Here is a 7519-nt window from a genome sequence, read left to right as displayed (position 1 = left end):
TTGTTTCTGAGAGCCGGAAACGATGACTGATGTCAATGTTCTGCAGCGCAAGCCTCAGTTTCTTAGCACAACTAGAACAGGATCTGCTACAGTGCAGCGATTTCGAATGTAAATAGCAACATTTTAAAAAAGTAAAACAAAAAAGAGGAAACGCGCTTCTTTTTCAAGAGTAGCAGCTTATCTTTCCAAAGATTGATATGCTGTCTCTGAAATAAGAGCATTGGCTATAAATGATGCACACCACACATAACTGCAAAATACTTACTGCAAATATAGCAAGGTACTGCTACGAGCAGCTCGTCACCCATGCTTGACATAGAAAATGGCATGTCTTCATCCCTCCATGATTCATGTGCAGCTGGGAGGCCTGCATAAGAATGAGCTGATTGGTTCACTGAGATACTGTTTTTTACTTTCTTACCTTCAGCTCTGATATGCTGTGAATATGTGGCTCCCATGTCAAGCTGAGGTGACTCAGCCTGGGATTCTGACATATTGTAACTAGCGTGATGTATACAATAATAAAATATTACCTGTTGTGCTATTAAAGTGCTGCCTTAATTAGAACTGAACTACAATAAGCTCACCAATATCACTGATGGCTTCATCAGCTTCCCGAACTTGATCATCTGATGATGGCGCTGACAAAAACACAAGAAATGAAAAAGCATCAGCAAGAGGAAGGATGCTTGAGGGCTGAAGATTGCAACCGGGTAAAAAGCAGTAAAAATGCATGACACATTGAAGTGCAAGCTCATAATCTACGTACAAGTGTCCATTGGTTCCTGCACTTCTCGACCGAGGGCGAGGGCCTTGGCGCGCTGCAGGTGAGCAGCAACTGCAGTCTTTTGCTGCGAAAGCAACACTACCCCAGCCAGACAGCCATTTCAGCTCGCCGCGTGGTCGCACTTCAGGCGCATGCCGTGGCGCTGCCTAGCAACACCGCAGCCGCAGTCCAACAGATGGCGCCGCCGTTGACGCCGCTGCCGTCGCCGCTCGCTCCACCAGATGTACTGCGCTGGGGTAGAGGGAGAGGAGGTGTCGCCTCGCTGGATATACATACATATATATATATATATATATATATATATATATATATATATATATATATATATATATATATATATATATATATATATATATATATATATATATGCGCTTCGCCTCAGTGGATTCTAGTCGTTATGGAGAGCGCGAAAGAGAGACAACAACGAAAGAACGAAGCGAGGAAGAGACAACGCGCTCAAGAGACTGCAGAAGAACGCGCCGCACGACTCGAGCAACGTCGTAACGAAGATGCGGCTAGAAGTCCTGCCACGTCCCGGAGTGACTATTCAAATGCGGAATGACCGGTTTGAGTTCTCGAGACCATCGGAATGAGACGCTGCTTAGACGACGTGCCTAGGTAACCAAGCTTTCGCAATTCAACTAGCGTTAACCGAACCTAAACCACGGCCAATTTTTTGTTCTTCTCGTGTGCGAATATCGTCGGCACATAATAGAGGTAGCGAGGATTAGCTGATGGCTCTCCTCTGTACCAAGGAAGAAATTACATTGTGGGCTTGTAGGCTGTGTTATACAGTTACGAGCTGTACCCGCCGCGAATGCTCGGTGGTTGAAGCGTTCGGCTACTTAGCTGAAATTAGACTGCATGCGCGCGGTAAAAAAAGGCTGGTTGGATCGAGCAAATGGGTGACTGTTAACACGGGCACACTATTCATCATGAAACCAAGGAAAACAGTTCGACGTGTACACGGCTAAACTTGCGAGCGGTACCTTTCGTACGCGTTAAAACAGCGACGCTAGCCGCGGAAACACAACCATAGCCGAGTGAAACTCTGCTCATTCGCGCTGTCGCTGACTACGCATATCTACACTTGTGCATGTAACAAAGCTTGTTATAGCAATTGTTTGCACAGGTTAACACATCCCATGCCTGCGACAACAAATAAAAATGTCTTCGGATCACACAAATGCTGCCTCGTTGTCTGCGTGTTCGTACTACATTCGAAATCGCACCATACATACAAAATCAGCGCTAGACGCAATTACATGTCGCGAAGAAAGCCTAATTAAAGTTAATGGTGACCCTTGCGCAGGCACATCACAGTGATGTAAAGGTGCATCAGCTTCAGCTTACCTGTGACGAAGTGTTTGCGCATATTCGATGAGTCGGCGTCGGTATCCACCCTTCGCGCTTCACCGCGGAAGCGCACTGCTTACCGCGACCTTACGGGAAATCTGTGGAAGCTTACTGAACTTACCTTTATGTGTCTTTCAGTGCATGCCTCGACGACAGAGATATTCGGCATGGTGATTCTGCTTTTTTCCAAACATCCCGAACCACATGCTAACCGCGCTAGGTAGGGGAGAGAAGCGTTGTTTTGCCTACCGCGTGAAAGTCACTATCGACGGCAGCGCCACCGCATCTTCGTGACGTCGCAGAGTGAAGGATGTCTATAGAATCTGGAGCGCGACTTATGCTTGGCAGAAGGTGATGAGAATGAACCTCTAGACGCCCATTCGCCGTGCGTCGATGACGTTGGCTTCCGGATTTCGGCGGATAAGGTTTGATGTTCGAGGCCAAGCTGCAGGCCACGACGAAATCGGCGCCCGCCAGTAAAGCTTTCCCTTTAAAAGTGCACATGGCTTGCGCTCTACAGAGGACGCTGCGCGTTCAATTTCAGCATAAGCGGTGGAAGCCAGGTTTCAGCCGCAGTCATGTGGAACTTCGGCCGGAAATGGTGTGTTGCGTATGATGAGTTGAAAAAGCTACGAAGAGCTGTTTGTCGGGCCGTGGGTCGAACCACCGTAACATGATTTTGGTATCAGCACTTTTGCAATCTTGGGGATGAACATCTTCAAGAATGTTGAGTAGAGTGTGCGCGTGCGCAGAAAGCCTGGCCCAGTGTGTGTGTCCTCTGAAGAATCGTTGCGCTTCCGCATTTTGTTTCCCTTCGCGCATGAGGCTTACGGGGGGTTCGATACGACACCTGGGACTATATTTTGTAACTTTTCCTTCTGATTTCCTTTATTTTGGTCCGGTAACAAAAGGACAAGAAAAGGAAACGCCTCGAAATACGGCTCTGAATTCGCTTTGAGCAAACAATTGATTTAAGTACTCCAACTCATAAACGCGACTGCTTTTTATTGCCCCTCCGTCATCAATTTTATTGGCTCTTTCGCATTTCAGCTGTCATTTGTTTTAAAAAACAACTTTGCCGGTTTGCCACTCTTTTGCCTGGATTACCTTACACTGCATTTCACGCTGTACGGCATCATATTTTCCCAGTAGGTACATTTTCATGACGCCTCACAGCTGCCATTTGGGCCCGTATATTCTTAGAGGCTATCACCTACGCTTGTGTACCTATTGGGCCTTCTCCGTTATCCAGAAGAGCTTTGACCTGTACTCGTGAGCTGGTCTCCCACTGAAGAGCGTGAAATTACTGCGTTAGCTCTACAAGGGACGCTGACCCGTTTCGCGGCTTTGGGCGTCCGCCACGGCTAAGCACAATGTAGAACAGAGAATTGGTGTAACGACGTCTTCGGAGGTTCACCTGCACACCGCTGAGGACATATGGATGGACGAACGGGTGGACGAAAATGAGCGTGACATGGGACCAAGGGAAACAGTAATACTGCTGAAATTATAGCAGTGCTGTTGAAATTTGGTTGAAATTATTCTTTTAAATATCTTGCAATACTGCTGGAGTGTTTTTTAGTACCAGAAGTGAAAATATGCGGTTCGTGTGGGCTTCTATAGTGGAAAAACAGGGCGCAGGGACGTTGAGGAAGAGAAAACGGCCGACAGAGCGCTGTTACTGTCGTTTCGACTTTGACTTTCTTGCATCGTTATTATTTTCGAATATGTGCAACTAACCAGTTCGAAGTTCTGTACTCGGATCTATTACCGTTCTCTTTAGAAGTGCTAAACAATACAGCCAAACAAATCATGAGCACAGGACGGGATGTTCCCTAAATAAGAATATGTTCACTGGGAGAGTGATATCTGCTTGCAATGGACAAAACTGCTAATCTGCTTCCATGGTACTTGTAATTTTCTTATCCTTAGTGCCTATCAATATGTGTAACAAACGTTAATGGTAGTAATTCTACTAGAATACATTTTAAAACCGATTATGCACGTCATTCCCACGGCCTCGTCTCCGTTCAGTGGAGAGAAGTAACTTTATTAGATTTGGCACACAGAGGGTGCTCCAGGTTCAGAAGCGCACCGCTGGTGGTGATTTCCCACCAAAAGGTCAGCTTCCGCCATGAAGCTCTAGTGGAGTGGCATATCGGCGGGTGGTTGTGTCACACTTGTCCTGGCAACGTGGTAAACAGCTCACAGGCTTCCTTTACTTTTTAGAGCCTGAGACTTTATACGCAGCCCACGTCGTGCAATCGCATGGATGAAGCCCGTCCAAGGCAACCGATCGAAGCGGCAAGGCGAGAAAGATGAGAAAACGAAAGGAAGGGTGGCCATGGGAGAAAAAGGGAAGTAGAGCCTGGAAATGGAGGGAGTATGGTGCGAGCGGAGAGGTTGAACGAAGAGATAAACGCAGCTATTCCGCCCGCCGCTAACTATCGGAACCGCGAAGGCTGTCGGCCACTTAAGTCTGTCCAACTGGCGCTGTGTTTCTCTCTCCCTCCGAGCGGCTCCAGCTCGGAAGCGAAGTGCTCGGTGAGGGGTAGCTCAGTCAGCATCTCTCGGCGGGTGGCCGGAGGAACAAGATTACAAACCGGAAAACCAATGCGCGCGGATGGTGCATCAGCTGTCATTTTATTACACCTCAGAAGATATATATATATATATATATATATATATATATATATATATATATATATATATATATATATATATATATATATATATATATATATATATATGGGCATGTTCAGAAAAGAACGGTAATCGAGGTCGCATGACCATTTTTTGTTTTCAATTAAATTTTTATATGTGATGGGTAAATGTGTCCACACAAAGGAATGAACCTTGGTTTTGCAAGGAACTTCATGGTTTTCTCGGAAAAAAATCATATGTCACAAGAGGTGGAGAATGTCGTTTTTGCCACTTCGCAAAGTTGCAAGTTTGGAGCATCACTGTATGTACAATAAATTGTTTCCGCGCATAACTATTTTTTCAGTACTTTATTACAACTTGCGCTATACGATTAAAATAAAAAACGTTTTCTTGCTGTGTCAGTTTTCTGAGTAAAAAATCGCAAACTTCGCTTCCGGAGCTGTGCGGAGCCAAAAAGGCACTTTTCAGGGCAGCCTTAGGGCAAGATGCGTAAAGATCTCCCGACTGAATCTTTTTCTCTGTATTTTTCAGCTACTTTTAATCACTTCAGGCAAGTTTTGTAGCTCTACACTGGACCTATACTTTTCAATATGGCCTCAAAATTGGCAGTTCAAAAACGTGAAAAAAGTGACAACTTTGACTTGAATTTTAAAAAGAACATCTTCATCGAAATTAATTAAAATTTGCCCTAATAATACTAAATACTCGATAATTTTAAAACACCAAAAAGTGTTGCATTATTTTGTTTTAAAGTGTAAAAATAAATACAAAACTGAGTTCATGTTTTTGTTACCTAGAATTGCTTATTACTGCCTCTTAGAAATAGTAACTGTCAGAAATTTGATTTAGCACTCACTGAACGTGGTTACATTTCAATTACCACAATATGCGAACCATCCTGAATGTTTGTACAGCTTCTACTCGCTTGTTAGCGGCGTTCTTAATGCGTCAAAATCGGAATAAATTCGTTATTTCACCTGATGAACTGACTGCTGGCGGTCAAACGTTTTTTTTTGTATTCTCTAACATATCATCGTAAGGTACATTGGTATGTAATCGATTTTTAAAAATATTAGATCATTTGTGGGTTCCTAGAAAAATTTTTATATATAAAAATTTATATTAATGTATTTCTGAAGCCGACGTTTCCGGACCTGCATCTGTTTACCTCTGTGTTCAAAGGTTCTACAGGGCAATGTCAGGAGACAGAGCGTCGTCTTCTGAGAGGAACAATTTATCTGTAAGATTTTTAATCAGGAGGAGTTTTAATAGGAACGCAATTTACAATTGGGATGCCGTTTTATATGCAGATTGCAATTCAGAAAATCGTAACAAGAAATTAACGGCAGCAGTTGAAGTCGGTATGCGCACAGTATATTGTCCAGCACGAAGCACAAACCAGATCACCGTCTCTTCCATTCCGAAGCAGCGGTGGAGGCCGCGTAGGATGCACTGCCTTCATTTGTTTGAACGTACTTCCACATATGGAGCGTCTGAACTCCAGGCACTTTCTTTGCCATTTTCCATTCTTCCTTCTTCGTTTCGCGAAAGTCTGCAAGCTCCCTCTGTTGGAGCTCCAGAATGATGATGTTCTTTAGCGTTCCTTGAATAGCGTCTACGAAGCCGCTGGCTGTTTGTATGGCCTCACTTGCAGGCTTCCGCAAGTTGTGGTGTGATGCTCGATGTTTGACAAGCCCACCAACGCCGTCGCAAGCATTTTTGCCGTGTCCAGTGGCCGAAAACATCCATTTCGTCTCTCGACATTCACTGCGTTGTAGCTCATGAAACTGATATTTATTCTTGAAGTGAGCGGGAGCCCCGTCGCTCACATATGTTATCTTGGTGTAGATTGGCGCGTTGTCTTCGAGGTGTGCTTTGATTTTTGACAGAGCCAAGCATGCATGAGCTGAATCATGAGACATATCGTCGGAAATTACGGCGTAGTTCCGAGTCGATTTTCTTGACGTGACAACGGAGGTAAACACGGTCACCTGCTTTTTTTGCCAATGGTACGCTTGTACTGCGTCTGGAAGCACAACTGTCCAGTTTTTGGCGAAATCAAAATGCAAAACAATTGCACCTCTCTTGCAGCTGTGGTTTTCTTCATGTATTGCTCTTGCTTGCACAGATCTAATATAGTTGTGGGGAATCCATTTCATGGTCATTCTTAGAAATTCTCTCATAAATGATGAAGCGGTCAGAGTCTTTTTAACAAGCTCACTGTATTCCCATGAAGCAATAAACACCTCGTCCTCGCTGCTCATTTCCAAATTTTCCGAAGTGAAAATGCCATCTTCTGGACAGTGCTCACAATTCCTAAGGAAACACGACGCAGTAGGTTCCTGGCATACGCAGAGGCTCTGCATATCTTCGGGAGAAAGAGACCTTCCGGACGCGTTCTGAAGTCCCATGAGGCACAACTGAAAGTTTGCACAGCACACACAAACACACACTTGCCACTGTGGCGAGCATTTCACCCACTTAGGACGCAAGGATATGAGTATTTTTTGAGGCCAACCTGGGAGGCAGGGTGAGCTTGCTTGTAGAGGCGGAATGCTTCTCGCAAGGACCGCGTCATGAAGCGTTTAGGTATCCATTCTTTCCCTCCCTCCTTCTCGATTCTCACAACATCCTTTTTGTTCGGAGTCTGTCTAGAGCAATCGAGTTCATCCATGGTGTAATCTTCTAAAACGGTGGTAATGTCTTCCTGTT

The sequence above is a fragment of the Amblyomma americanum genome, chromosome 2, assembly GCF_052857255.1.
Source record: "Amblyomma americanum isolate KBUSLIRL-KWMA chromosome 2, ASM5285725v1, whole genome shotgun sequence".
Taxonomy (NCBI): Eukaryota; Metazoa; Arthropoda; class Arachnida; order Ixodida; family Ixodidae; genus Amblyomma; species Amblyomma americanum.
Note: the sequence above shows the minus strand (reverse complement) of the source record.